The following is a 15,401-nucleotide window of genomic DNA, read 5'->3' on the forward strand; positions in this document are numbered from 1 at the left end:
GAAGCCTTCTATAACTGATCAATGAATTCAGTAAAGTTGCAGGGGACAAAATCAATGTACAGAAATCAGTTGCATTCCTATACACCAAAAATGAAGCAGCTGAAAGAGAAATCAAGAAACTGATCCCATTCACGATTGCACGAAAAACCATCAAATGCCTAGGAGTAAATCTAACCAAGGATGTAAAAGACCTATATGATGAAAACTATAGAAAACTTATGAAAGAGATTGAAGAAGACACCAAGAAATGGAAAAACATTCCCTGTCCATGGATCAGAAGAATAAACATTGTGAAAATGTCATTACTACCCAAAACAATCTACACATTCAATGCAATCCCCATCAAAATTGCACCAATATTCTTCTCAAATCTACAACAAACTATTCTCAAATTCGTTTGGAACCACAAAAGACCCTGACTAGCCAAAGTTATATTGAAGAAGAAAACCAAAATGGGAGGCATCACAATCCCAGACTTTAGCCTCTACAACAAAGCTGTCATCATCACGACAGTGTGGTATTGGCACAAAAACAGACACATAGACCAATGGAATAGAATAGAGAACCCAGAACTGGGCCCACAAATGTACGGCCAGTTAATTTTTGACAAAGTAGGAAAGAGTATGCGATGGAAAAAAGACTGCCTCTTTAGCAGGTGGTGCTGGGAGAACTGGATAGCAACATTTAGAAGATTGAAACTAGACCACTCACACCATATGCAAATAACATATTTGGATAAAGGGTTTTTATCTAAAATATATAAACTTTATACAGATCAATACTCAAGAATCAAATAATGCAATTTAAAAAATGGACAGAAGGTATGTACAGACATTTCTCCAAAGAAGACATACAGATGTATAACAGACACACCAAAAGCCACTCAACATCACCTATCATCAGGGAAATGCAAATCGAAAGCACAGTGAGATTACCTCACATCTATCAGAATGGCTAAAATTAAAAATACTAAAACAATGTATTGGTGAGGATGTGGAAAAATAGGAAGACTGTTTCCCTGTTGGTGGGAATGCAATCTGGTGCCACCACTCTGGAAAATAGTATGGAAGTTCCTCAAAAATTTTAAAATATAACTACCCTATGATACAGCAATTGCACTAGTAGGTATTTACCCAAAGAATGCAAAAATACTAACCTAAAGAGATAGATGCTTCCCTATATTTATAGCAGCATTATTTATTTACAATAGCCAGGGTATAAAAACAGCCCAAGTGTTCACTGATAAATGGATGGATAAAGAGGATGTGGTATATTTATACACACTAGAATATATGAAATGAAATCTTACCATCTACAACAACATGGATAGAGCTAGAGAGTATAATGCTAAATGAAATAAGTCAGAGAAAGACAAATACCATATGATTTCACTTATATATATGTGGAGTTTAAGAAACAAAACAAATGAGTCAAAGAAGAGAGAATGAGTGAGAGGGAAAGAGAGAGAGAGAGGGAGAGAGAGAGACAGAGACCGAGAAACAGACTCTTAAGTATAGAAAACAAATTCTGTTCATGACCAGAGGAGATAGGTGGAGGGGATGGGTGAAATAGGTGAGGGATTACAGAGTACAGTTATCATGATGAAGACTGAGTAAGGTATAGCACTATTGAATTGCTATATTGTACACCTGAATCTAATATAACACTGTATGTTAAATGTACTAAAATTAAAATTTTTAAATGTAACAAAAAAAAAGGAAAAGAAAGAGCATCCAGATTGGAAAGGAAGAAGTAAAATTGTCATTATATACAGATGACATAATATTAGATATAGAATATCCCAAAGATTACACCAAAAATCATTAGAAATAATTAATGAATTCAGTCAAGTTGCAAGATACACAAAAATCTGTTGTGCTTCTTTAAAGCAACAACAAACTATCAGAAAGAGGAATAAATAATCACATTTACAATAGTATGAAAAATAATAAAATACCTAGGAATAAATTTAACCAAGGAAGTATAAGATACAAATATTCCTAATTATAAGACATTAATGAAAGTAATTGAAGAAGGTGCAAAGAAGTGGAAGGAATTTCTGTGTTAATGGGCTGACAGAATTAGTATTGTTAAAATTCCATACTAACCAAAGCAATCTATGTTTCAGTGCACTCGCTATACAAATGCAATATTTCTCAAAGAAATATAATAGACAACCCTAAAATCTGGATGAAACCAAAAGCAATATTGAGAAAAAGAAAAAGAACAAAGCTGAAGGCATTAAGCTCCCTGATTTCAAAATATATTACAAAGCTATACTAATTAAAATGGTATGACACTGGCATTAAAGCAGATACACAGATAAATGAAATGTAATAGATTGCGTATAAAAATGCATATATGGTCAATTAATTTATGATAAATAAGCTAATATATAATAGTGAAAGTATTGTCTCTTTTCAGTAAGTAGTGTTGGGAAAATTGGACAGCCACATTCAAAAGAATGAAGCTGGATCACTGTCTTACACCTTAAAAAAAATTAACTCAAAATGGATCAAAGACTTAAATATAAGGCCTCAAGCCACAAAGATCCTTAGAGAAGATATAGGTGGTCAGCTTCTTGACACAGGTCTTGGCAATAATTTTTTTTAATCTGACACCAGAAGCAAACCCCCACCCCCCCAAAAAAAAGCAAAATCAAACGTGGGAATAGATCAAACTAAAATCTTCTGCACAACAAAGAATGCATTCAACAAAATGTAAAGACAACTCACTGAATGGGAGTGCAAATTTTACATGTAGTAAGGGCTTTATATCGAAAGTATATTACAAACTCATATAATAGCAAAAAAAAAAAAACACTTCAGTATAAATGGCTAGAATATCTGAATAGGCATTTTTCCAAAGAAGAGATACACCTGGCAAACAGATACATGAAAAGATACTCAATATCACAAATCACTTGGAAACTGCATCAGAAACACAATGAGATATTACCTTACACATGTTAGAATGACTGTTACCAAAACGACAAGAAGTGACTAGTGTTGGTTAGGATGTGGAAGAAAGGAAACTCTGTGTATTGCTGGTGATAATGTAATTTGGTACAGCCACTCTGAAAAAAAAAAGAGATTCTTAAAAATATTAAAACTAGAAATATTGTATGATCTAGTGATTCCACTCCTTGCTATTTATCCAATAAAAACAAAAACACTAATTCAAAAAAAAGTATATGCATCCTCATGTTCATTGCAACATTATTTACAATAGCCAGAAAAAACCAAAAACAACTTAAGTGTACATTTATAAATGAAGAATTTATATAGATAGATAGATAGATAGATAGATAGATAGATAGATAGATATTCAAAATAGAATATTATTCAGTCATAAAACATGAAGTCTTGCTATTTGTGAAAACATGAACAGACTTGAGGGCATCATTATGTTAAGTAAAATAAGTCAGGCAGAAGAAGGCAGATACAGTATGATCTGTGTTATATATAGAATCTAAAAACAAAAACAGAGGTTTCTGGGTGTCTCAGTTGGTTAAGCATTAGACTTGATTTCAGCTCAGGTCATGTTCTCATGGGAAGTTCAAGTCCTGCATTCAGCTTCTTGCTGACCATGTGGAGTCTACTTAGGTTTCTCTCTCTCTCTCTCTCTCTCTCTCTCTCTCTCTCTCTCTCTCTTAAATTAACTAAAATTAAAAAAAATAAAAACAAAAACAAAAAACTAGCTCATAGACACAGAGAATAATTTGGTGGTTCCAAAAGTAGAGGGTAGGAGAGAACTTTATTTTTTTGTTTGTTTAAATAAAAATATAAAATAAAATGATACAAAAATAATTATATACCAACCTAAAGACCAGTTTTTATTTTATTCTCTGTGTTAAGTTGGGTTAAGATAATTTAAGGTTATTTTTTGACTATATATGCATTAAGAAAATTATCAGTTAAATCCATTACCATTTTTAAAAGATTACAAAGTAGAAAAGCATTATAAACATTTTAGAAGGTTTTGAATAATTCAACTAATTTCCACTGCAATTTACTTTCATTTTAACCTTATCAATCACAAAATAACCTATAAACCTTAAACTGAGTTGCTTATATTAAGTTCCCTCAATCTACCTTAAAGAATGTGAAATCTGCAGTAAATCTTATAATTGAAATTGCATTATTTTATGTAATCCATTTGTCAATAATGAGTTGATGAACAATTGCTCTATACTTTTGTCTATTTTTCTGTGAAAATGGAATTCAGTTGGCCATAAATTTAATAATTAAAAGCATATCTTTATGGATCATGAATTTTAAAAATATTATAACAAATACACTGTCTTTCTTAATTATTCATTACCTCCATATAATAAATCCCCTTGATAGCCACAGTACAAGCTACAGATACATAGGGCAGATATGAACTTTAACTTCACAAATGTATTGCCTACTATTATTAACTAAATTGTGGCGCCACAAAATTCATATGTTGACATATGATCTTAACCACAGTAAGAATGTGACTGTATTTGGAGATAATGGAGGTAGGGTCTTTCAAAAAGTAATTGTCATTAAGATAGGCCTTAATATAATATAATGGTGCCCTCACAGAAACAGGACACAGACATGTAAGGAAGGAAACTCATGCAATAGACATCTACAAACCAAGGAAAAAGGCCTCAGAAGAACCAGCCATTGTAAAAATCTTGATTTCAGACATCTAGCCTCCAGGACTCTAAAAAAATACATTTCTTTTATTTCGGTCATCCAGTTAATGGCACTTTTTTTTTCTATCAGCCTAGTGTCTCAGTCCACTTGTGTTACTATAAAAATATTATAGACCAAGTGGCTTATAGGCAATAGAATTTAGTTTTCAAATTTCTAGAGTCTGAGAAGGCTAAGATCAAGAGACCTCACATGGTAGGAAACTAGGAGTTCTCTGGTACCTCTTTAATAAGGGCACTAATCCCATATTATAAGTTCTTCACCTTCATGTCCTAATTATCTCCCCAAAGTTTTACCTCAAAATACATTAGAGATTAGATTTCAACATACAGATATTGGAGAGCAATAAATATTCAGTCTATAGCACCAGCATATTAACATACTTTAGGGCCTACAATTTCATGTTGAGAACATCTCTTTCTCCTCTAATGGTTGCTCATTTTCTTTTTCTCCTTCTTTTTTATTATTCCTTTTTTTTTTTTTGATTTAACTAAATGAGAGATTACCTCCTTACTCATGTTTCATTATTGTGGTATTTCTTCCCCTTTTTGAATTTGCATATACATACTGCAATTGAAATTGATATTTAAAGTAATTTTCTGAGTAATTACTTCATTTAATCTTTTGGATAACATAGTTCTGTTGATAATATTATTTTTTGCCTTTGTTGTTATCTCGTAGAGCAGAGGTATCTCTTCATTCACCAATTTCTTCACCATTTTGTAACAAGCAGGTATCTCATTTATCCATTCAGTAAGTGTATTGTCTGGTTTGCATGATTACTTAGCTAGCATGCATGACAAGAGTTGAAAGTTTAGTTATATTAATATCTTTTATACTAATAAATTACTAATAGTATCATACTACATGGAGGCTTATATTATTATTCCCACCAAAATAATAGCAATGAAGTTTTCCTTCCAAATTGTTAAATAAATTCCATTATATAAGGCTTTATATTAGCACAGAGATTTAACAATAAAAAGCCTAAGTATATTTGTATGTAATTTAATGCTACTCATAAAAATCTAAACTTGTGTTTCTAGCAACGACTAACCAACTGCTGGCAGCTAGTTCTTCCATTAAAAATAATAAGAAAACAACAAATAAACTGAATAAAACAATTATTTTCAGAATTTGGACAACTAGCTGTATAGAACTATAATTCCTAATAAAGAGAAACAAATAATGTGAACCCCACAATTGTCCCAGTTTTTATCTACATGAATTCACCAAACCCAAGCACAAGGAGAGGAATTAATGCATAACATGACCTCCATGAATTAAATAAAGATAAACCTAAGATTGAAAAGTTCAGATGGCTTATATTTTTGGATTATAGCCCTGAAGATAAGAGTTCAATTCAGAAAAAAAAGAAAAAAAGCTTTAGAAATTTCTATGAGTCCTGGGATGCCTTGGTGGCTCAGTTGGGTGTCTGACTTTGAATCAGATCACAATCTCATAGTTCCTGAGTTTGAGCTCTACATCAGGCTCTGCCATGACAGTGTGGAGCCTTCTTGGGATTCTCTCTCTCTGCCCTTCCCTCACTTCCACTCTCTCTTTCAAAATAAATAAATAAACTTAAAAAAAAATAAATCTGTAGGAGACCTTTTCAGTCTTTGTTTAATATCAAGATGTGCAAAATGGGGTGTGAATTCACAGGCTCTGAAAAGGACAACTGCTAGGAAAGTAAAAAATATTGAGGATCTGATCCAAGAATCAGAAACATTTCATTTTTGACCTACAAGAATGGTGGGTTTTTTTTTTTAATTTTTATAATGTTTTTATTTATTTTTGAGAGAGAGAAAGAGATAGTATGAGCAGGGGAGGGTCAGAGAGAGAGAGAGGAAAACACAGGATCTGAAGACAGGCTCCCAGCTCTGAGCAGTCAGCACAGAGCTTGACACGGGGCTCAAACCCATGAGCCATGAGATCATGACCTGAGCTGAAGCCAGACGCTTAACCGACTGAGCCACCCAGGTGCCCCATGAATGATAAGTTTTTAAGATTCTGCCAAATGCATTCAGTAGATACACAAGTCAAGCCACATCTTGGGAGTCATGATTAACTATCCCTAGTGCTTAAATCAAAAGCTGTTTTAGACACACAAAAACACAGTTTAAAAGACCAACCTGATTAGCCAGGAAACTGACTACTTGGTATAAAAACCAAACCAACCCAACAAATCTTAATATTCTTCAAACAAAAACCCAGACATTTAAGGTAAAATATTAACCATGTCTAGAGTCCAAGCAAATATCAGTAAATATGAAAAAGGAACAAAAAGATAGGACTTAAATCCAAGAGAAAAGTCAGTTTATTGAAAGATCTAGAACTGAAAAAATAAATGTTTTAAAATATCAATTATAAAGATATTTAAGTCATATTATGAATAGAATGAAGAGAGAGATGAAAACTACATTAAAAACCAGATGTAACTTCCAGAGAGAAAAATACAGTATCTATAAAAAAAGAAAATCTACCAGGGTTCAGAAAAAGAGTAGACACTTGGTTGAAAATTTCAGTGAATTTGAGAACATGGAAGCAGAAACTGTCCAAACTCAAAAAAGAGGAAAAGTGGCTGAAAAAATAAAGTTTAAGGGACATTAGGAGTACCAGGACTGGTATATTTATGGATTAAACATATTTTTATGTAAAATTATATTTGACTGCTTAATAAAAAATGACAAATTGTATTCTGGGGTAATGTTGATGTGTAGAAGATGATTGGCTCTGCATTAACCTCCCAGTTGAATGGAGAGCCAATAAAGCCTTTCTTTCTATTTGACCAAGGGGCATATTTTAATAGGCATGCTTTGTAAAGATTTCTTTGGTGGTAATGCTTACAATACGTTTGAATGGTTATTTCCTTCAGTTTCTATGTCTGCTCTTTATCAAACAAACAAAAAAAAAAAGACAAAAGATCACAAAAAGCCCACTTCAATATTCTACCAGAGACCTCTATGAACTTATATTTTATCTACCTTTCTTATAGATATTTTTTGTTTTTTTATCATCATTTGGTAATATTTGTTTCTTGAAGGTTAGGCATTCGATTGTACCCATATTTGGAAATCTAAAAACATAGGAAAAATAGATCAAATTTGAAGAAATATTTTCAGGTTTGTTTTTGCTTCTCTTTGCAAAACACAAAAGCAAAACACACGCAGACAGACAGACAGACACACACACACACACACACACACCAATGTGTGTCCATTCTTATTAAAGTGGTCAGGGTAGATCAAATAAATCAAATAGCATTTGAACAGGAACAGTATTTAGGCCTGACTTGCGTTAATTGGATATTTATATCAATCAAGTTGAATGTCTAAAAGGTTTATTTTATAGGTTGAGAGGATAAATTTAATGACTCAATCTCAAGAAAGGATTTTATTTAACACAATTAACAAGATAGAAAACCACATTTGTTTTATTAGAAAGAGCATTATTTAATCTGCTTAATGATATCCAAGAATAGTTGGTGAGTTGATATCTTAGGTCTTGTCATAATACAAAGGAATATCAACACAGATTTTTAAAAGAAAGGGAAAGACTCCACATGAGTACTTAAGTATCTGTAAAAATGGAGAATAATTTGTATATTTAGAAGGTGAGTAGGAGTTTTTCTTTCCTGTAGTAAAATTTTCCAGGTACTTATTTCCTTTGACTAATAAATGCTATTTCCTATTTATGCCATGCTTCTATGCTTTGTGAAGTGCTTTGTATTGTCAGAAACATTTATTAGACCCTTACTGTGTATAGGAAATCTATGTTATTGGTTGCATTTCTCTTTCCAAATGGATATCTTGACTTCATCATGATCTGCCTTGAAATGCAAAACTAGTGAAATTAAAGCATACACACGTTTAAAAACCACAAAGTGGATATGATAAAGCCTCTTATATAAGCCATTTTGGATACAGTATTAACTATATTCAGTTATTAATTCATATTTACTCGTATTCACACCTTTAAATACTGTATTATAACTTATATGAGCACTTTTCATCTTTCAGTGGTCACATTTTCCTGACAAGCTTCCTTATACAGCATATTCATAGCAATTTATTCACATATTATAGAACTTAATATATTATGTGATAGCCCTTGGTATAAGTGGATTTATTCTTAATTATCACTTATTTATCATTCTACCCTGCAAGCATTTATTGGATAAATGATATATTAAGTACTCTGCTGGAAAGTTCTTGAAGAAAGGAAAAAATCATGCAAACATGTCTGTCTCCCTAATATATATAAAAAGTTGTAATAATATTTTCAGATAAATGGCTAGAGGAATGGATGGGAGAATTAAAAAAATTCCTCTCCCTACTGCATTTCTACATGGGTATGGAGTTTTTTAAAAGTCACTAACAAGAATAAAATGTTTTTGTTTATTTAACAAAATATTGTAATTTCAAAGTTATAAAGGAGTAATGAAAAGAGAGCTCAAAATTAAAATATAAAACCATTAATTTTAACTCATTTTTTACTTGCCACAAAATTTAGTAGTGGACTTTTCTGGAATTTTCTTATAGTCATGGAGGTATTACCAATTAAACTATATAACTATGAATAAGTACTATAAACTAGTTAATTTGTGGGGTTTATGGGTTGCTCAGTCAATTTAGCGTCCAACTTTGGCTCAGGTCATAATCTAACAGTCGGTGGGTTGGAGCCCTGCATCAGGCTCGGCTGACAGCTCAGAGCCTGGAGCCTGCTTCTGATTCTGTCTGTCTGTCTCTCTCTCTGCTCCTCCCTCGCTCTCTCTCTCTCTCTCTCTCTCTCTCTCTCAAAAATAAACCTTTAAAAAAACTAGTTGGTTTGTGTTTATCTTCATTTTCCCCATTTCCTACACGTTTTATAGGAAACATTTCACTGATGATGAAATGTCCAACTTCATCATGTCTGTACACATTTTGTAAACCAGAGATCAAAACAAAGAATATTAGAATAAAAAATCAAATGGGAGCAAAATGTGAGTTACAGGGAAATAATTACTTACATTAAGAAATATGTTAGAGGGGTGCCTGGGTGACTCAGTCAGTTAAGCATCTGACTTCAGCTCAGGTCATGATCTCGTGGTTTGTGGGTTCGAGCCCTGCGTTGGGCTCTGTGCTGACAGCTCAGAGCCTGGAGCCTGTCTTCAGATTCTGTGTTTACCTCTCTCTCTCTGGAACCCCCCCTCACTCTCTCTCTCTCAAAAATAAATAAAACATTAAAAAAAATTTTTAAAGAAATATGTTAGACAAAATTGCTGACATGTAAATAATTTTTTAAAAACATAATCTGATATTCATTAAAGAAAAAAATCCCAAAATATCAGTTGTGTACACTTGTCAGCAAAGAGATCAACAAACAAGCAAATAATTAAATAGTTAAAATTGCCAAGGTAGTTAACTGAAATACTACTTTGACTTAAAAAGTTTATACATAAGCATCTAGTAAAGTCTCTAAAGTCTTCATTAACTTCACCCATACCTTATGTTGGTGTTAATTATAACTTTGTATCTAGTCTCTCTTGAATAATAATAACTCATCCTTGTCCACTGGCTTCAATTATTACACTTTTTTTTTTGGTAAATCATCTCCAAAATATTTCCTTTTTTAATAGACCTGGGCTGGGCCATAAGGCAATCAATATGTAACTTCCTATTGACTTTCTCATTTGGCCAGATTCTTCACATTCAATAGTTCTTCACATATTAGTTATCTCATAAAATTTTCCCATGATATTTTTTCATGATATTTTCTATTAAGATATAGTTTTACTATACAAACACTCAAATTATAAACCTGTCATTTACTAAATCTTCTTTACATAATTACTTAATTTACCTTAATTAATGCATGAGGAAATGGATACCAAAAAGATGCAATGATTTTGCAGACAGGCATTAGAAAAACAGTCAGAAATTTAATCCATCCAGTTCTATATCCATTAGAACTCTCCTTTGTGTAAATATATTCTCTATCTTACCTTCTAGCTCTCAAAATTTTTGATAAAGAGTTTGGAAACATGCTGGTGGTACACAGCGTGTATTGCCTAGAAACACAATTAAGTTACCTTACTCGTAGGTGTTAAGTAGTTTTGTGCTTTGGTGGGAAATTGTGCCCCTCTTCAGCTCAATGTAATGAGTCAAGTTTAGAACAAGCAACAAGATTATTCCCTCCCTCATATCAGTAGTTTTGAAATGGGAATGTACTAGTTTGGGTTATGTGTTGAATTCTGATGGGAGGTTTAAGGGAAATAAATACTTGCATTTAAAAATAAAAGAATGGTCTGCATTGTAGAAGACTGAGGGTAAAGCAAGCATTATATTTAAACTTGAGTTAAAAATTATGTATATAAGGGTACATATATTTTTAATTAGGTAACTAAAGGAAACATTTATGAAAAGGGAGCCCCTCTAGTAAGTTAACCTGCTTCTTAGAGTAAAGCACACAGTAATGGGATAGTGGACAAAGAGAAAGTGAGGGAATAATTAACATGATAAATCCAGTCTAGGTATTCAAAAAGATTTGCTTCGAAAAGTTTGTCAGGACGATAACAATACCCTGGTACTAGCTGCATCTTTTAAAGCTGATGACAATGGAACCTAGTGTTTTTAAGTGATATTTGACAAGGTTACACAATTAGTAAGTTACAAAGGTGAAACTTGGGGGGCACCTGGGTGGCTCAGTCAGTTGAGCATCCGACTTTGGCTCAGGTCATGATCTTGCAGTTGGTGAGTTCGACCCCCACATCAGGCTCTGTGCTGACAACTCAGAGCCTGGAGCCACTTTCGGTTTTTGTGTCTCCCTCTAGCTCTGTCCCTCCTCTGCTCACTCTCTGTCTCTCAGAAATAAGTAAACATTAAAAAAATAAAAAACAAAGCTGAAACTTGGAACTAAAACTTCATTCCACCATGCCAGTGTTCTTTACATTTAACAAAAAACAAACAAACAACAACAACAAAAACAATGATACAGTCTGAATAGGATGAGAGGTAAGAAGGAGAGGAAGCAAACTTGACAGCTCTGTTAGTAAGCCACTTGGTACAGTTACGCCAAATTTAGGGCCTTGATTACAATACTGGGAGTAGGGGTAGAATGTGACGAATGGCTTTTTTTAAGACATGTTAATAAAGATAAGGCAAGAGTTAAGAGTGTAAATACAGGGGAATCATTTAGCTGGAAGAGTCCAAAATCGGGGAAAAAAAAAGGTGGTATAGGCAAGAAAAATGGCTTGTAAGGGCAAGGATAATGGTACTGAATTAAATTTTAATGCTTTTTGTTATAAATGTAATAGACACTCACTGAAAAAAATTATTTTAAGATGGAAAAATGTATAACCTCCATTTTAGTCCCATTTACCCATCCACAATCACACATGCCAAGAATGGTGCCTGGTAAATACTTTCTCTCCCATAAACCCTGCATAAAGGAATTGCATTATTGTTGGTGTTATTATAACAGTGATTTAGTGATAGGACAAGGATTTGAGTATCTGCACTGACAGAGGACATTTAAAAAGGACATTTACTTGGTACATATATGACTGAAACGATCCAGGGAGTAAGAAGTAGTGGTATTCTAAAGGATCATGTATTTTGCATAGGAAGAATTTTTCACGTGGATAATTTCTATATTACACATGTGTAAGTTCCCATATAAAAATGATTTGGACTCTAAAATAATGTATGTTTAATTATAGCCAAATTTACAGGCAATATTTAAAAAACAATTTTGATTTCTTAATCATTTTTGGGTTAGCCTTACATTTAGTGTTTAATCATTATATGTGGTAACCTGAACTTAAACTCAGTAATCTGGGAATGAGAAAGAGAAGAAACACCACTTAGAAAAACATTCAATCACTGTTTGCTTCTCGTAGAAACTCTTCCCACTGGCCTTACATCGTAATGATTTGGCCTTTCTTGTACTGCAGGCCTAACTCTGCCATTCATTCTACTCATGTACCTGTTCTCCCAAAGTACTCTCAGAAAATATTTTTATTATAGCACAATTTAAAGTACCTTCAGAAACTGTGACTAGAAATCTGCTAGCGGAAGAACACAAATGCCCTGAAACTAGATGCAATAAGACTTTGAATTCAGCATTTATTTAAGCTCTTTACAGACATTAGCACCTATAATTAATCCCCAATTCTCCTTAAGTCATATTTCATTATCCATGATTTACAAGCATAAAGCCAGAATATCAAGGAAATGCATAGCTCAAGTTGTCAGACAAATCTTTCTTAAACACTACCATCAGCCTGTTATTCTCCTCCTCAAGAGCCTTCAATCTTCTCCGACATTATTTCTAAATCCTTCTATTTCTGCCCCCAGAATCTAGCCTCTAACTAGTTCATCTATTGGTCTTAAATTTTAATAATACATAGCATATCTCTTTTTTTAAATGTTTATTTATTTCTAAAGAGAGAGAGTGAGCGAGAGCACTCACATGCAGGGGAAGGGTGAAAAGAGAGAGGGAGACACAGAATCTAAATCACACTCCAGGCTCTGAGCTGTCACCACAGATCCCAAAGTGGGGCTTGAACTCATGAACCACAAGATTATGAGCTGAGCCAAAGTCAGATGCCCCACCAACTGAGCCACCAAGGTACTCTGACATAACTCTCAATCTAAGAACTCAGCTCTCTTGTTTTCTCCCTGGACACAATAATATTTCTTCCCTTTATAAGGGCACTTATTAGAAGTGCAATCTTTATCATACATTCATATTCTGCTATCAACCTCCTCCATTCTATCCACTAGGCTGCTGTATGGTGAATTTCCTATTCAAGAGATTTTGATCACAACATTCCCCTCTTGATATCTTTCATGTTTTGGTTTGAGTATGCTTAGTAAGTAGGAAGCTGTCTTTTTCAACTCAGCTTAGTATATTGATAATTGATTTACCATCATAATTTTCTAGGTGTTTCACAAATACCTTGTTTTATTCTCACAATAACCCCATGAGGTACGTATCATTGTTACTGTTTTACAAAAGAGGATAAGTTTGCTTTGTGTACACTACATGTGTGTATCCTGTATGTGAATCAGACAGCCTTTCTGACAACACAAAATGTCAGGTATTGCCCTTTTAATTTGCTGAATAGATGATCATGAAACTTTCAACTGAGTAATATGTCTTATTTCCTCTGAGAGAGTCCTTAGCCTCTTTATACAACTAACTAAATGTATTGGTATACTATTGGCCCAATTACTTAAACTTCATAATTTAGGAATATACAAAGATAATTGGGCCAATTCTATTGAAAACAGCTGCCCTTAAAGCCCCACATACTAAATTTTCTTCATGATAAATATATTAGTTTTTTAAGACTCCCCTTATAAAATAGCACAGACTGGGTGACTTACACAACAGAAATGCTTCTCAGAATTCTGGGGGCTAGAGTCCCAGATCAATGTGTCCATAGAGTTGTTTTATTTTGAGGCTTCTCTCCTTGGCTTTGTAGATGGCAATCTCCTCCTTGTGTCATCACATGGTCATTCCTCTGTACATGTCTGTGTCCTAATCTTCTCTCTTACAAGGACACCATTCAGATTGAATTATGGCTTGCCCTAATGACCTCGTTTTCATTTAATTACCCCTAAAAGACTGGATCTCCAAATACTGTCACATTCTGAGGTATTGTGTTTCAGGTCTTCAACAACAGAATTTCAAGTGACACAAATTGGTCCATACCAACAAATAATATAGTAACTAAATATAGAGGTAACTATATTCTGGAAATAAATTATACAATTCCAAGGAGAGAACTTGGTTAAATGTTCACTTCAAACAAGTTTCTAATATAACCATTCTATGAAGTGGAAATATGCCAGTGAAGATAAATTCGGAGAGAAAACTGACATAGGAAGAGTTAAATTTGTGCCAGAATATATTTTTTTCATTTTTCTACAGAAACACAGTCCCATCTGGCAGAAGACCAAATAAGAAGGAGAAAACTTAGGATGTTATTTTGCTTTTGTTCATTTATCCATCTGTCTACATGAACCCTATGACATTGTTTTCCAAATGGAAGCCTACTAATGCCAGAAACATGGACTTGGCCTGAAATTATCAATGCTTAGCCAGTTTCAGTTTAAGAGAAGATAATAGTACTGAAAAATTTCATTTCTTAAATATGAGTAGGCTTGCCAAAAACTAAAATTTTCAACATTACTCAGTATATACATTTTAGCCTTTGAGTCTGTATTCTATTGTGCTTCATATACATACAGATATACTTTTTTGTTGGTTCATTCATATATTCAGTTATTTAAGCTATTTTAATTTTTTAAATGTTTTTTATTTATTTATTTGTTTATTTTTATAATAGTTTACTGTCAAATTGGTTTCCATATAACACTCAGTGCTTCTCCCCACAAGTGCCCCCCACCATGACCATCACCCCTTCCTCCCTCCCCCTCTCCCTTCAGTCCATGATTTGTTTTCAGTATTCAGTAGTCTCCCTTGATCTGTGTCCCTCACTTTTCCCTGCTCTCTTTTTCCCTTCCTCTCCCCATGGTCTCCTGCCAGGTCTCTCCTGTTAGACCTATGAATGCAAACATATGGTATCTATCCTTCTCTGCCTGGCTTATTTCGCTTAGCATGACACCCTCAAGGTCCATCCACTTTCCTACAAATGGCCATATTTCATTCTTCCTCATTGCCATATAGTACTTCATTGTGTATATATATATATATATATATATA

Source organism: Suricata suricatta, chromosome 1, assembly GCF_006229205.1.
Source record: "Suricata suricatta isolate VVHF042 chromosome 1, meerkat_22Aug2017_6uvM2_HiC, whole genome shotgun sequence".
In the NCBI taxonomy this organism is placed as follows: Eukaryota; Metazoa; Chordata; class Mammalia; order Carnivora; family Herpestidae; genus Suricata; species Suricata suricatta.